A 14951-nucleotide genomic window follows, 5' to 3' on the forward strand; every position below is an offset into this window, starting at 1 on the left:
TCTTGAACTAGATATGGATTGGCTACAGAGCTTCCTTCCCGAATAGGTACACCACAGATGTGTTTGCTATAAGACCCTTTGATGTTCTGACAGGTTTGGCTGAGGTTAGCTTAAAAAAGTATGTTACAACACAGCACCATCTAGTGGCAGAACAGTTTACTACAATTTAGCATTCCATTCAAGCAGTTAGATACCTAATTTTCACTTGTGTACTCAGATGGATTACTAAATTGCTGGGTGCAAAACCTGTGCACAAAAGGAGAGGCCATGAGCAGACTTCAGATGTCAAATACTTAAATACTGTTGAATATTTAAACACCACACTTTTTGTTCCGATTGTATTGAAGCAAGTATTGAACTTAACTGTCTAAAATAGCCCAATCCTGCTTCAACTGAAGTCAGTGAAAAAACTCTCACTGACTTCAATAGGAGTAGTAAGACAATCTTTAGATGTAAAGTCTTTGAAATAGATGCTATGTCTTCCTCCATGTTTTGCACATTGTTGAGCACTGACAGTGCTCAATAAATAGTAAGATTATAGAAAGCTGGTACTGAAGGAGGATGTGCAGTTGTTTAGTGCCTCCAGCTATGAGTTCTTACTATATGAGAAATGTGTAGAGGAGTAAAAGATAGGAGTACGGTATTGGGTTCACATAGGGAAACTAAGTTTTCCCAGGTGTCGTCAACACTCCAGCACCACCACCAGATTTCATTGGAAGTTGGAAGGCTGTGTCCAATCCATCTCCCAGTGAAGCCAATGGGAGTCTTTCCATTGCCATCAATGGAAATTAGATAGGCTTCTTGGAAGGATTCAGTAGATCTACTACCTGCTGGGCTCAGGTGACCCCTTCACTGAAACTTTGCATGATTTTGGCACTTTCTTTCAGATGTGCAGTGGTCTCTGGGTGCATATGAAAGAAAAGCCCAGAAGCATAGAAGATTTCAATGGATTGGCCTGGATTCAGCAGCTAGGAGGAGACCGGAGTACTTTCAGAACTTGGGTTCAAAAAGAGAGCGCTGACTATTAGTTATAATCTTCAGGGCTACACACAACCTTGTCCCATCCTACCAATGTCCCAGTCACGTCACGTTCTTCGCATGATTGCTACCACCAAAACTAATGCCAAAAATGCCTTTCAGCTGTAGCTGAAAATAAATGCCTTGTCCTTCACTGACTGCACCTTATTTAATTCTCTACACCTTTGCATAGTTGGTATAAAATGCTACCAGATCAGCATGGCAGTGCTTTACATGACCTTAGCCGGGCTGTAAATGGCTACATGAGGTGCATGGCAATGGGGAATCAGGCCCTTTATTTTCATTTCTTACACTTCACAGTTGATTGATGGTGAGAGCAACTCTCTTTACCTTTTGAACTTCCAAACTGGTGGGCTGAGCAGAAATGTGCAGCTTGTCTTTCATTGGAAGAATGGAACTGGCTATTTTAAGCTACAACTTATGAAGATGATGAACTGTCACATGCGTTTAGCTTCATCAGGATAACAACTGACAGCCTGTCAGGCAGCTGGTCTGACTGTTCAACCTCATGTGTACTAGGCTTAACCAGTGTGATTCAATCTCACACTCCACCTTCTCAAAGGAAAGCCAGTGCTGTGAGTCAGTAAGACACAGATCCAAGAGTCCTTGATGCAATAATGTCAGTCTTATCAAGCAACGTTACAATGTTTAATAAATACAAACAGAGAAGTGATTGTACCTTCTTAATTTGGCAAAGTTGTCGGAGTACTTAGAAGGGCAGTCTAGATCAGCTTCATTAAAATGTTTTCTTTCAGAAACTAATGATCCTCATCAGGCTACTGGAAATTCAATGAAGAGAACAGCAAAACTGAATGAACTAATATATGATAAGTGCCAAATTCTTTTTGTAGTGCCCAGTTCTCCTGATTCCTGACTGATGCAGCCACAAAGATGTCAGATAAAATAGGGAATAAATATGCCAAGAAAATTTGGAACCTTAAATTTGGCAAGGACCGCATCAAGCCTGAAAGCCCCATTCAAGAAACACAGTAGTAAATAAATATTAATCCTTTGCCCTTATATGGGAGCTTTCCATCTGATCTCAAGGCACTTTATAAAACTGTGTAAGTATTATAATCCCCTTTTTACATGCTAGTAGTTAAGACTATTTAGAAGCATTGAATTAACAAATGAACAGTTTATGCCAGATAAAGCCCAGAGCAGGCAGCAACAGTCTTTTTGGAAGTCTCTGGGACAAACTCAGTGATGATGATGTACATGATGCTTTAAGTTACACATTAGGCCCAGTCGTCAGGACCAATTTTTCAGTTTGGTGCTCAGTGCCTTTAAGGGAAAAGGCAGCAAACGTGCCTGAAAGATAGCCTGAGCATTAACGGTGCATAGAGCTATCACGTGCCAGTCTGGGCCAGAGCAGCCTCAGGGCTAATGAGCAGTGGTGGGACAGCAGCAGTTTGTGGGGATGGAGACAGCCAGGAACTGCTAGGATTGGGAGCAGTTGTGGGTGGCAAGTTTAAAGGGAGCTGGAGCACTGAGAAGTCAGGGGATTCAGAGAGCCTGAGCATGGGATGGCGGTGGGAGTGGCAAATGGCTAGGGGACTAGAGTATGGGGCTTTCAGGGGGGAAAATGAGCAGTGATTGGTAAGGGGTTTGGGGACAGGAGCAGTGGTGAGGTGGGCAGGAACAGGGGCGACAGAAGCATTGGAACTGTTTTGTTCAATATCTTTAAGGATCTGGAGGATGGCGTGGACTGCACTCTCAGCAAGTTTGCAGATGACACTAAACTGGAGGAGTGGTAGATTCGCTGGACGGTAGGGATAGGATACAGAGGGACCTAGACAAATTGGAGGATTGGGCCAAAAGAAACCTGATGAGGTTCAATAAGGACAAGTGCAGAGTCCTGCACTTAGGATGGAAGAATCCCATTCACTGTTATAGACTAGGGACCGAATGGCTAGGAAGCAGTTCTGCAGAAAAGGACCTGGGATTACAGTGGATGAGAAGCTGGATACGAGTCAGCAGTGTGCCCTTGTTGCCAAGAAGGCTAACGGCATTATGGGCTGTATAAGTAGGGGCATTGCCAGCAGATCGAGGGATGTGATCATTCCCCTCTATTCGATATTGGTGAGACCTCATCTGGAGTAGTGTGTCCAATTTTGGGCCCCACACTACAAGAAGGATGTGGAAAAATTGGAAAGAGTCCAGCAGAGGGCAACAAAAATGATTAGGGGGCTGGAGCACATGACTTATGAGGAGAGGCTGAGGGAACTGGGATTGTTTCTTCTGCAGAAGAGAAGAATGAGGGGGGATTTGATAGCTGCTTTCAACTACCTGAAAGGGGGTTCCAAAGAGGATGGATCTAGACTGTTCTCAGTGGTACCAGGTGACAGAACAAGGAGTAACTGTCTCAAGTTGCAGTGGGGGAGGTTTAGGTTGGATATTAGGAAAAACTTTTTCACTAGGAGGGTGGTGAAGCACTGGAATGGGTTACCTTTGGAGGTGGTGGAATCTCCTTATGTAACGGGTTGGATCACAGAAACCCCCTGGGGAACTGCCAACTGATGTGCCAAGACTACTTCTGCCCCTGCTTTCCCTGCCAGCCTGGGAATCCAGCACCCTGTCTTGTTGAGCCAGACACCAGTCTGCTCCAACACAGCTGCAGGGTCTGAACCACATGACCCAAAGCTGCAAACTTAACTGAAAGCAACTCACAGAAGTGTTCCTGTCTCTAACACTCAGATGCCCAACTCCCAATGGGGTCTAAACCCCAAATAAATCCGTTTTACCCTATATAAAGCTTATACAGGGTAAACTCATAAATTGTTCACCCTCTATAACACTGATAGAGAGACATGCACAGCTGTTTGTCCCCCCCCCCCCCAGGTATTAATACATACTCAAGGTTAATAAGTAAAAAGTGATTTTATTAAATACAGAAAGTAGAATTTAAGTGGTTCCAAGTAGTAACAGACAGAACAAAGTGAAGTACCAAGCAAAATAAAAAAGAACACGCAAGTCTATGTCTAAGAAAACTGCATACAGATAAAACCTCACCAGTTACAGTAAGCTTCCTTTTACAGACTAGTCTCCTTCTAGTCTGGGTCCAGCAATCACTCACACCCCCTGTAGTTACTGTCCTTTGTTCCAGTTTCTTTCAGGTATCCTTGGGGGGCAGAGAGGCTATCCCTTTAGCCAGCTGAAGACAAAATGGAGGGGTCTCTCACAGGCTTAAATAGACTTTCTCTTGTGGGGGGGAGACCCCCTCCTCTCTCCTATGCAAAGTCCAGCTCCAAATGGAGTTTTGGAGTCACATGCCCATGCAGGACTGAGTTTCTTACTGGCCAAGCCACATTCCTGGAAAAGCTCCGATATGGATTGGCATCTTCAAGTTCATTGTTTGCTTAAGTGGTTCTTGATTGGGTATTTAATTTGCACATTCCTTTCTCAATAGAAATCAAGCAAGTATACAGCCAATATTCCTAACTTCAAGTATAAAAATGATACATGCATACAAATAGGAGGAATGTATTCAGTAGATCATAACCTTTACATAGGTATGTTACATGGCATATGTAGCATAAAACATATTCCAGTTATATCATATATATATATATTCATAAGCATATTCCCATGAAGCCTTATGGGATACACCATCACACCTTCCTTAGAGGTTTTTAAGGTCAGGCTTGACAAAGCCCTGGCTGGGATGATTTAGTTGGGGATTGGTCCTGCTTTGAGCAGGGGGTTGGACTAGATGACCTCCTGAGGTCCCTTCCAACCCTGATATTCTATGATCTCTGGTAGGAGAGCAGGGTCAGGGTCCCAGAGCAGTGGGAAATTGGGAGGGGGTATTAAGGGCAGCAGCTGTAGGAGTCAGTGGACAGTCAGGGGACAGCTCAGTGGTTTGGGAATGTGGGGGGCACCCTCACCAGGCTTCAACTTGCTGCTCCCTTTTCACAGAGAGGAGCAGGCGGGCAGTGTGCATATGCAGCGTGGAGAAAAGAGGCCACTCTTCTCCCCTCGCCACACAACATACGAATCCCAAGGTCTGTTCCCGTTCCCCTTGGCTGCCCCCTTCCTTCCCCAGCTGTGTGGAAGAGCACGGCTGGTACGTGGGAGAGTGACGCACCAAAAGGGAATGTGTGAATGTGGTGCGAGATGTGCCATGCTTGGCAGAGCTGCAGGAGGCACAGATGTTCTCATGATGATGCTCAAGAGTTTTATGTGAGCAAAGGAGAACTCACACGTAAATCACATCCCGCCCCATCATACAAGAACTAAGGGTCAGTCAATGGCATTGATGGCATAAAAATGCAGAGCACATCTGAGCAAGCTGCTCCTCATACAGCCTGTAGTCAGTCTGTGGAATTTATTGTTGCAGAAGGATACAGACTCAGAGAGTGTTGCTGGATCTCTGAAAGTGTTTGATAATTCTATTTCTAACTCAGAAACGACTAGATGGATTCTCACTTCACTTTCCCCCAAAATCCACCTGTGGCTTGTGAACAAACAAGAGAAACCAGTTAGTATTTCCCCCCCCCCTTTTTTTTTTTTGGTAAAGTTAGAAGCACCTGAAAATAGAAGCTTAGAAAGCAAACACTTTGTCAGCTAGCTATAATCTCACTGCCAGCGCCTGTGATAAAAGAGCAGATAAAGATGAGGGAGTTTGTAACCTATGGTGTGGCTTTTATAGCCGATCCTGCCTTAGAGAGGTAAGAAACTTAACAATCCAACAGCAATAGTGAGAGGCTTTCTCTGTGGAGTATTGAGGCAGGCAGAGTGTGCCTGGGGGACATGAAAGTGGTACCTACTACAGCAGTAACTGCTACACCCTTCTAAAATAGTTTTTTTCTGCAACATACTTGGCAATACACAATACAGGGAATGCCTGGACTTAAGGTTTTACCAACACTAGCTCGGAATAACTTGCATAGCTCATTTTTTGCTTCAATACCCATGAAAAATGAAACCACCCCAAACCAATGCAAAAAAAAAAAAAAAATATTTTATGACACATCACTATGTATGATATAGGACCAGATTGTTAGCTGGCATAAGTCAGTGTAGCTTTATTAAGTAGGATTTGGTCCTCCATACCCATTCAGTCAATATTTATTTAGCTATCTAAGGTATTATTGTAAAAGTAATCACTACAGCTTTTCATAAGCTGGAGATGATGCTACAATTTCTGTAAGAGTTAGTTTATGAAAAGACCCTCTTCTCCAGGAGGAGAAAGACTGAGGAAAAATACTGATTAGATTAGTGGTAGCAGCTACATCCACTCCCAGTAAAGTCTGCAAACTGGATGCTCCATCTCAGACCTCATTTATTCTATCAACACAACCTGCTATAAACTTGTTAATCTACAGTGACCAAAAAGTGAACGTAATCCCATTACAACTTCAAGTCACAAAACCCACAAAGGACCGAAAGTGTAATTATCAAGGGGAGAAGTGAAATGTTTTCCTGAAAGCCAATTTCATTTATTTGTAGCACCTGTTCTCCTTGGAGATATATGCTCTGTACTGAAAATATATCAACACCAAAACAGGCAGGTGAGTGATATGGACAGGCAAAGAGGTAGATGGGTTATAAATTAGCCAAATCATAACACAAATAGCAGCAAGATCTACTTAGAGCTCAATAAATGTTTTTGAAATGCCAGCAAAGTGCATGGCAGAAAGAAGGTTCTTACAAGCAACTTTTAAAGACAGATTATGCAGCAGAGATAGGATATTGGCAGTTTTGAAGATGACAGTTCTTCAAAGAAATAGCAGCATGACATTTTTTGAGATCCAAAAAGTAATTTTAAAAGGTTAAATTGAATTTCTTTTCATTAGACATTATACTAGGTGGAATCTGTACAAGGAAATCAGAGCAATGGATGACTGACCTTTATTCTAATGAAAACTTAAAAAAAAAAAAAAAAAAGGAGTTAGAAGCCACTCTATTTATGGAAGTTAAATCAGCTGCTGAGACAGAATTACTTATATAGACAGAACGCTTTCTGACTGGCTGGAGCCTCCAATGCTCAAATTCAGCAAAATACTTAAGCACATGCTAAAATCCATCCCTATTCAGCAAAATACTTATTTAACTTTAAGCATATGCTTAAATCCCATACAGTGAATGAAATTTAAGCTCATGTTGAAAGTGTTTTGCTGAACAAGGCTGGAATTTGCTTTTAAGGTTAGGGATATGTTGAAGTGATTTCCTGAAATATGACTAGAATGCAAAAGAGATCATCTCTATCAGTTTGGTATAACAGAAATAATATTATTGCAATGACTTCTCTTCAAATAAAGTAATTCAGCCCAACACTTTTTCCCCGTAATGAACATGAAGGAAATGGAATTTAAAAGTTATATAATCTTAGTATTTGTATTAATTTGTTGGGTTTTGTTTTGTTTTTAAAGTAGGTAAATACACACACAGCCCAAGGATACACCTGCTCAGCAAGCTTGGTTTTCTAGGATAAAAGGGTTTTGAATTTATACAAGGACAAAAGACATCTGAACCTGCTAAACTATGTTTTACTTTGTACTGGTCTTAATCAACAATGCTGCAGTGATAAAATTCCCTTCCAGTGCAAGACCTTCTGAGTCATGTCTAAACGTGGAAGGAATTTTTTTCCTGAGAAGAGACAAAGGAGGCTCCTGAAAATGGAATGTTATAATGGTTCAGTCTCCCAAACCTTAAATATATTAACACTAGCAAACATTTTACTGAGGGATTCTGAAAACATCACAGTAACCATGAGTAAGAACAAAGCTCAAGTCCTTTGTGTGGAACCCTGAGCTCAGAGCACACCCTTAGCAGGAAATACACGTTAGTCACATAACGCCTGATGCAGTGATTTTATCTTTGAAGTTTTTCATGAATTTTCATGGACCTTTCAGTTTTGGATGCCTAAAGCTAGGCATGAGGGCAGGCCCTACCATCTATTCTGTGGGGAGGAGCAAACCTACCACTCGCCTGGCAGAATGATCAGGAAGGGATCGTTTCTCCTTGAAGGAGAGCCTTGCAGAGAAATCTTCTCCCAGATTCCAAGAGGTGATGATCCAGGTACCTAAATACATGATCCAATTTTCAAATATTAATGTTTCAACGTAACATTTTCTATACTTCAGTGCACAGATCAGAACATATTCTCCTCTGATCCTCTCTCAGAGATGATTACTCGGTCTTTTTATTATGACCATAGTTTGCAGTGTGTGTCACCTGAACTCCTCCGAGCTTGAGAAATGGTCACTTGTTAGGGTGAAACAATCACTTGTTGCCTAAAATTAGGCACCAAAATTCATATTTAGGCACCTCAATAAATGACTTATTGGTCCTTGAGAAATGGCAGCATCTCAGTCCTTGCAAATACTTAACAACCCTGTCAGCAAACAATCTGGAGATCTCCACAGCTATCGGCATTCCAGTCCTTGGGTTAATAGTTGACCGGTCTTCTCAGCTGCTAGTGAAACAGAAATCTGTAGGCTGTATCCAAAGTGGTACGCAGATTGGGATCAGCATATTAAATATCCATTTCCTGGCACTCAGTCTACAGGGCACCATCGTCTCCCCGTAAGCCCAGGTAAGCCAGGCAAGAATTCACAAACCCTCCCATAACTAAGGCCTGGTCTACACTATGGGGTTAGGCAGGGCCACCCGGAGGATTCAGGGGGCCTGGGGCAAAGCGGGGGAGCAGACATACTCACCGGGTAGCGCTCCAAGTCTGCGGCGGTGGCAACAGCGGGTCCTTCACTCACTCCACGTCTTCAGCAGCACTGAAGGACCCGCTGCCAAAATGCCGCCAAAGACCCGGACCGCTGCCAGGTAAGTAAAAAGGGTTCTCTAGCCAGGAAAAGGATTCTCAGCCAGGGCTCGCAGGGCCCGTGGGGCAAATTGCCCCACTTACCCCCCTGCGCCCCCCCCCCCCGGGCAGCCCTGGGGTTAGGTTGAATTTAGCTGCATTAGGTCGATTTAAAAATGAATGTGTCCACACAACCAACCCCTTTCCATCAACCTAAATGGCTTTTAAAATTGACTTCTGTACTCCTCCCTGGCGAGGGGAGTAGTACTAAAATCGACTTTGCTGGGTCGAATTTGGGGTAATGTGGACGCAAATTAACGGTATTGGCCTCCGGGAGCTATCCCAGAGTGCTCCATTGTGTTGTCCCATTCTTTCTCCATTCACTGAGATAGAAATCCCAGTTTGCAGCTACCAGCTGATAGCTAACGGTAAGCACCACAGGCTCTGTAGCTTGGAGGGGTAACAAATGTTTCTGCTCGCCCCACTTCTCCCTCTAGATCCATAAAACACACTACTGTGGACCAACCATTATTCTCATGGAGGGCTTCCCTGTAAATAAAGCTAGAGTAGCACTGACTTGTATCCAAGGTGGCACTCGTATTGGGAACCAGCCTTCACAGCAGACACATCTCTTGGTCAGATGAAATTTAATGTTGATAAATGCAAAGTAATGCACATTGGAAACCATAATGCCAACTATACATATTGTGACATACCCAGACCAGTGGGGTACAGGAGTCTGGTAGAGGGCAAATATACTGGTCACTGGATGAGTAGTTTTCTGTTCCCTGAGTGACCAGAGAAGGGGCTGCACTAGAGTAATCAGGAACCTGCTAGAACCAGTTAAGGCAGGCAGGCTAATTAGGACACCTGGAGCCAATTAAGAAGAAGCTGCTAGAATCAATTAAGGCAGGCTAATCAGGGCACCTGGGTTTTAAAAGGAGCTCACTTCAGTTTGTGGTGTGAATGTGAGGAGCTGGGAGCAAGAGGCGTAAGGAGTGAGAGGGTATGCTGCTGGAGGACTGAGGAGCACAAGTGTTATCAGACACCAGGAGGAAGGTCCTGTGGTGAGAATAAGGAAGGTGTTTGGAGGAGGCCATGGGGAAGTAGCCCAGGGAGTTGTAGCTTTCGTGCAGCTGTTACAGGAGGCACTATAGACAGCTGCAGTCCACAGGGCCCTGGGCTGGAACCTGGAGTAGAGGGCGGGCCCAGGTTCTCCCCAAACCTCCCAATTGACCTGGACTGTGGGTTCTTCCAGAGGGGAAGGTCTCTGGGCTGTTCCCCTACCCACATGGTGAATCTCTGAGGCAAGAAAATCTGCCAATAAGCACAGGACCCACCAAGATAGAGGAGGAACTTTGTCACAATATACAATGATGGGGTCTAAATTAGCTGTTCCCACTCAAGAAAGAGATCTTGGTGTCATTGTGGATAGTTCTCTGAAAACATCCACTCAATGTGCTGCGGCAGTCAAAAAAGCAAACAGAATGTTGGGAATCATCAAGAAAGAGGTAGATAAGACAGAAAAGATATATTGGAATTGGAAAAGGTTCAGAAAAGGGCAACAAAAATGATTAGGGGTTTGGAACGGGTGCTATATGAGGAGAGGTTAAAGAGGCTAGGACTTTTCAGCTTGGAAAAGAGGCAACTAAGGGGGGATATGATTGAGGTCTATAAAATCATGAATGGTGTGGAGAAAGTAAATAAGGAAGTGTTATTTACTCCTTCTCATAATACAAGAACAAGAGGCCACCAAATGAAATTAATAGGTAGCAGGTTTAAAACAAACATTAGAAAGTATTTTTTCACGCAATGCACTGTTAACCTCTGGAACTCCTTGCCAGAGGGTGTTGTGAAGGCCAATATTATAACGGTTCAAAAGGGGAACTAGATAGCCAATGATGGACCCATCTTCCATGAATCTATTAGACAGAATGGGCAGGAATGGTGTCCCTAGCCTGTGTTTGCCAGAAGCTGGGATTGGGTGACAGAGGATGGATCACTTGATTATAACCTGTCTGTTCATTCCCTTTGGGGCACCTGCCATTGGCCACTGTCAGAGGACAGGATACTGGGCTTGATGAACCTTTGGTCTGCTCCAGTGTTGCTGTTCTTATGGTCCTGCATCAATCAGCTGCTGAATCCACAAGGCTGGCTTTAACTCTTGTGTGTGTATATATAGTGTCCCCCCTGCCCCTCCCCGCACATACACACACCCACTTTGCCCTCTGACTGGCTCAGCTCTCAGAGGATGACTAAGGTGTGACTTACCAGGTGCATTGCCAACCATAAAAACTTCCTACCCAGCCTCAAAAACAGCTATTGAGCATGTCTAGTATATGCCTACCCTATTCTGGATGTTTCTGGGTCCTTCCAGCTGAGTTGCCCTGCCCTGCTTTCTGCAGGTGTGCAAAGACACCGAGTATCCGACTCAGCTCCATGTCTCCTCCCCACTGCTTCTCTTCCACTCCCCAGGAGAAACAAAGTCAGACACTCCAGTTTAAAGCATGTGGGCTGCAGAAAATTTTGACAAAACACAAAATTTCTCATTTTAATTGAATTTTTTTCCACCGAAAAGAACCCCATTTTCCAGCCAGCAGTGATTTGCACAAAGAATGTAGATCTCATTTTGGTTGTGCATTTGCAATTGTCGATGCAAAGTTGGGCACTCTGTTTCCAGTGGTTCCAAACTCTAAGGTGCTCACTACCTTCAATTTCCACTGGGTTCAGTGGGAGTTCACCGTACAGATCTGGGGCGGGGACCCATTCTGAAGACAAAGGTTTAGACAAATTAAAGAGCTGACTAAATTAAGCAAACAGGGTTGCGGGGAATACATAAAAGTAGGAGGAATCTTAGCCATTCACTTTTGTGCTTCTAAGATGGGTTTGTATTAAGAAAGAAGGAATGTTGACATCAAATGTTTGCAAAATTTCTATTTCAGGCAATTTCAAAGGAGTAGCAAATCCTTTCTGGGTTAGATAAAGCTGTAATGCAGAGACCATTATGAAGTTCTCTTAGGGGATTACGGAAAGTCACTCATAAGTTTCATACCTAGCCTGTGATGCTAAAAATAATATCCTATACCTTGCTAGTAACAGGCTTAATATTTCAAATAGCAATAGTCTATAAATGATATTCCTTGGAGAAATAATATATATTTGTTTTCTTTTAGATCTACAGCTGGGAGAGTAAACCATGCATGAATTTTATGACCTTGCCAGTTTTCTCTCTCTTCTGGGAGCTATAGATTTTACCATGTAGACAGCTGTGTTCAACCTCAAAATTAGAAATCATTTTGGGGAAAAAAGGCATTTCATTCTAGGGTGACCAGATGTCCCGATTTTATAGGGATAGTCCCAATTTTTGGGTCTTTTTCTTATATAGGCTCCTATTACCCCCCACATACACACCCTGTCCTGATTTTTCACACTTGCTGTCTGGTCACCCTATTTAATTCCCTTCATTTTATTCAAAAATAGTAGACTCTAAAGATACAGGCACAGTTTTAGAAATAAATTGAAGACAAACCTGACAATGTTTTTCGGACATGTAGAACAAAAATCACTGTTCTCTTAAATGTGTCTATTATTTCTGATAATCTGTGATATAACTTGCAAGGAACTTAATTTAAACTCAGTGTTCATTGGTATTTAATTTTAAAAAAGAGTGTGTGTAAAGAGCGAGATGATCTAGTGGTCTGAACACAAGTCTAGAAAACCTGGTATCTATTTTCTGTTCTGCCATTGAACTGGCTGTGTGGGCTTGGAGCCAAAGTTTTCAAACTTGGATGCCTAAACCTAGCAGGCCCTACTATCTATTCTGTGGGGAGGGGCAAACCTGCCATTCGCCTGACAGAATGATCAGGAAGGGATCATTTCTCCTTGAAGGAGAGCCTTGCGGAGAAATCGTCTCTCAAATTCCAACAAGTTTTACCATAAGTGGTAATGATCCAGGCACCTAGATACATGACCCAATTTTCAGATCTTCCAAACACCAAACCTCCCAGAATTGTGGGTGCTTACAATCTCGGGGAGGGGGGGAGTTCAGTCATTTATTTAGGTGCTTAAATACGAATTTTGATACCTAACTTTAGGCAGCGAGGGATTTTCTACGGCACCAATGGCAGTTAGGTGCTTAATTGCCATTGACTTTCAATAGGAGTTGGAACTTAATTGCCATTGGTGCCTCTGAAAATTTCCCCCCAAGTATGACAATTTTGGCCCCGACTTCCAAGCCTGAGTTTCCACATCTATAAAAGGAAAACAAATCCTTACAATATCCCTGTGCTTATGATTATCAGTTAGTATTTGTAAAGGATGTTGTAGATTATACAGTGATGAGCTCCATGGCTAATTTCACAGAGAATGAATAAGCCAAATGTGGGATCACTGTCTTGAGCATCCCAATATACAGTAGCCTCATAAACAGATTGATGAGTGCATGCATGAATTGGCATGTATTTCCTGTGTGCATAGACATACTGCTATCGTCACTCAGCCCACTGTATGACTAGCACAGCCTTTAAAAAGAAACCACCTTTTTTCCACATGCACAAATATTGTATGTGCGTGCCTTACACATAAGGCATTGGCCAAATGGCTTGCCCACACAGTTCTGAAATGTACCCTTTTAAGTCTTTCAGTGCCAAGGAAATGTTATTGACTAAATTGTACAACCCAGTCCATACCTATAAAAACCAGCAGCTGAGCGTAAGTGTCTATTTGAAGGAATACAGATGAATCAGTAATGATATTAGAGTGATTAGCCAACTGCCTTAATTGATATGTACAAAACCATATGTGCTTATAAGCTTACAAATGCTAACTCACACTTATCACCATCTGTCCAAAAAAGCCACAGTAAATTTCCTTTTCCTAAATGCAAGTTTGTCATTTTAAAAAGAGATGTGGGGGGAAAGTATTGTTAAGCAGTGATGTACTGTATCCTTCATACAGGCATATGGTTCTCTTGCAGAAGGAATTTGTTTCAGGAAAAGCAATTTTAAGGGAAAATCATTATCCAATGCAAACATGCTCAAGGGACTTGAAAAACTGTAATTCCAGAAAGCAAAATAAAACCACACTTGTCACCGTAGTATCAAGCATATTCAGGTAGGACATGACGCAACGTGAATATGCATCTAGAATGTGTTTCTGCTGCACACACTTCTCCATATGGGAAGAGGATGAGAGCACAATGTCTTGTTTTGGTAGGGTTGGATTTTTTTTTTTTTTAATATACTTGTTGGTACGTGAAAGCAAGGTAAAAGAAATGTGTCTTGCGCTTGGAGTGAAAGGTGGCGAGGTTCTTGTGGTAAAAAAACAAACAAGAAAGAGACCATCAACAGCAGTTCCCTTTATTCCCTTCTGTGACACTCCCCTCTGGTGTTATCTGGACCAGTTATCTGGACCAGTGATCTGCCAGATCACTCTAATCCTCGACTCTGGGAGCCAGCCTTACCCTGCTCTGCTGTGAGAACCCCCACTCCTGGGCTGTTCATGCACAGCCTCTGGCATATAAGTTGCTCCTTGGATTGTGCAACTGAATGACACTAGCCAATACCTCCAGTCCCAGACACAACCCTAGGAACCTCCATCTTGCAGTGTCCAGTTATGCCCGCTGGACACTGCAAGCATATATGAGTTTGTCAATTTAACAAAGAAATTGTTATGCAACAGGCTTCTTATCCCAAGGGGAGTCTCTATCAGGCTTCAAACCAAATGCACTGCTTTGGGTAGACTAAACAAACAAATTTATTAACTACAAAAGAGAGATGTTAAGTGATTATAAGTCAAAGCATAACAAGTCGGATTTGGTCAAATGAAATAAAAGCAAAACGCATTCTAAGCTGCTCTTAACACTTTCAATGCCCTTAAAAACTTAGATGCTTCTCACCATAGGCTGGCTGGTTGCCCTTCAGCCAGGCTCTCCCCTTTTATCAGTGCTTCAGTCGCTTGGTGTGGTGTCGGTAGATGTAGGAGGAAGAGAGATGAAGAGCATGGCAAACGTCTCTCCCTTTTATCATGTCCTTTCTTCCCTCTTAGCTTTGCCCCTCCCCGTTCAGAGTCAGGTGAGCATTACCTCATCGCAGTCCCAAACTGACCAAAGGAAGGGGGATGACTCACTCCAGAGTCCAACAGATCCTTTGTTGTT

This window comes from Trachemys scripta, chromosome 3, assembly GCF_013100865.1.
Source record: "Trachemys scripta elegans isolate TJP31775 chromosome 3, CAS_Tse_1.0, whole genome shotgun sequence".
NCBI lineage: Eukaryota > Metazoa > Chordata > Testudines > Emydidae > Trachemys > Trachemys scripta.